Source organism: Penaeus monodon, chromosome 4 (assembly GCF_015228065.2).
Source record: "Penaeus monodon isolate SGIC_2016 chromosome 4, NSTDA_Pmon_1, whole genome shotgun sequence".
In the NCBI taxonomy this organism is placed as follows: domain Eukaryota; kingdom Metazoa; phylum Arthropoda; class Malacostraca; order Decapoda; family Penaeidae; genus Penaeus; species Penaeus monodon.
In genome coordinates, this window is record NC_051389.1 from 23,477,072 (window position 1) to 23,479,571 (window position 2,500).

Here is a 2,500-nt window from a genome sequence, read left to right on the forward strand (position 1 = left end):
TTCTTCTCTCCTCCCTCCTTCGGTTGTGTCTGTCCTTCCTTCTCCTCCCCATTTATCTCCTTCTCCTCTCCATCATCTTCCTTCTCCTCTCCATCCTCCTCCTTCGGTTGTGTCTGCTTGGCTACGTCTGTTCCCACGCAGGTGCAACGGCATAATCGCCCTCAGGCTAACTCTGGATCATCATCATCATCTTTTTCTTCTTCTTCGTCTCATTCTTTTTCCAGTCCTCCATATTCTTCTTTTTTTCTCTTCTTTTTTCTTTGTCTTCTTCATATTCTCCCTTTTCTCCTCATCTTCCTCCTCATCGTTTTCTCATTTTCGTTGATATGGGTCTATTTTATTGGACCTTTTTTTTCTTTGTTTTCTCTTCTTTTATGTCTCCTTCTTATCTTTGTTTTCTCTTTTTTTTACCTCCTTCTCCATCCTTTCTTTGCCTTCCTTTCTTCATTCCTTTTCTCCTCTTCTTTATTTCCTTCTTCACAGCCCTACTTCTCCCTCTCCTCTCTCTTTTCCTTCTTTTGTCTTTCACAAATTCCAGGATTTATTCATTGTCACCTTTCCTTTATTTTATTTATTTTGCTTTATTCCTTTATTTTTCTATCGTCACCTTCCTTTATTTTCTTTATTTTTCTTTATCCCTTTATTTTTCCATCGTTACCTTTCCTTTATTTTCTTTATTTTCTTTTATTTCCTTTATTTTTCCATCGTTACCTTTCCTTTATTTTCTTTATTTTCTTTTCCTTTATTTTTCCATCGCCACCTGTTCCTTTATTTCGTTACGATTGCATTTTTATTCTGTACCATTTCTCTAAGTCAAAGGGTGTTATGCTATTTTTTTTTATGCTAATGGTATGTTATTCCTTCCTTTTTTTGTATTTTTTATTTTATTTTTTTTTCTAAGCTAATAGTCTGGAACTATAGATGCCATTTTTCTTTTTATTTTTTTTTATACATTCATTTTTATTATTATTATTATTATTATTTTTTTTTTTAGGAAAATGAGTCATGTAATACCAAACAACTAATCATAGACTGGTAATGGATTAATATAACTTCAATATGGGATGGTGTTATTCTTTTCAGTTATGGGTTATTGTCATCATTATCTCAAACAATAACAATAAAGTTTCGAAAGTGTAATAATAACGAGAAATATATAGTAATTGATGGTGATGTTAATAGCGAGAACAACAATAATAATAATGATATAATAATAAAAATATTGATGATACTAATAATGATAACAATAATAGTAATAGTAATATCAATAATGATAATAATAATGGTAATAATAACAATAGCAATAATAATGATTATAATAACGTAATAATGATGTGAATGGTGATAATGATGATGGTGGTGATGATAATAATAATAGTAATAATAAAAATAATAAAAATAATAATGATAATAATAATAATGATAAAAATAATAATCCCAATAATAATGATGATAACAGTAATGATAATTATTATAATTGTAGTGAATTTCCCTCGGCTTCAAGCGGGCCATCCCCAGGCTTTCGGGCCGCTTGCTCCCCTGGCGTTACGGATCTGTATGGAAAATCTACGGACTCCTCCGCCCTGCAAGACGATGTGACTTTGCTGTTTTCCTATTTTGTCAGTTGCTTTGTTTATAAGGATAAACCTGTGTTTTTCTATTTTTTGACCTACCTTTCCCATTGGTCCGTTATTTCTAATCTTTTAAACTCAGCATACGCTACTTAATAAGTGATTCAAAGTGCATTATGGGTAAAACATCACCGAGCGCGGGAAGCCACCGGTATATAAGGTCAACCCAGGTCGGTCGAGAGGGAGAGCAGCTTTTATCCTGTGTGGTGACAGACCTACGGGTTATCAGCTGGCTGCTTCTCGTGCTGTGGCGGGTTGGCTCTGTTTTACCGAGTAAGTGTATGGTATGTGGTCTTGTATATTGCTTATGTTCGAAAGATACGTGCGTAATAAATGTATAATACGGATGCTCTTTTTTTTATGTTGCCTTTTCAGCCATCCAGTGATGTTATTTTATTGTTCTTTTTTATTGTAACCACGGGATCACTCTTAAATCACCTGAGAGCCATCACCAAATACGCCAAACCCATATGGACATTACCTGTAGTTGGGTGACACGTGCTACCAAATCAACATCTATAACTACGGAGTTTGATTATCCACTATAATAATAATAACAATTTAGATAATGGTAATGATAGTAATGATAATGATGATGATAACGATGATAATCATTGTCATTATAGTAACAGTGATGGTGGTAATCATAATAATTATAAAGATAATATTGATATTCATGATAACAATGGTAATAAAAATACATTAATGATGATGGTAATAGTGATGATAATGATAACAATAATAATGATAAAAATGATAATAATGATTATAACAATGATGATAATAATGATAACTTTTTTTTAATATAAATATTATAGTAAAAACAAAATCAAGCTAATACATGTAAATATACCATCTTAGTCAATATA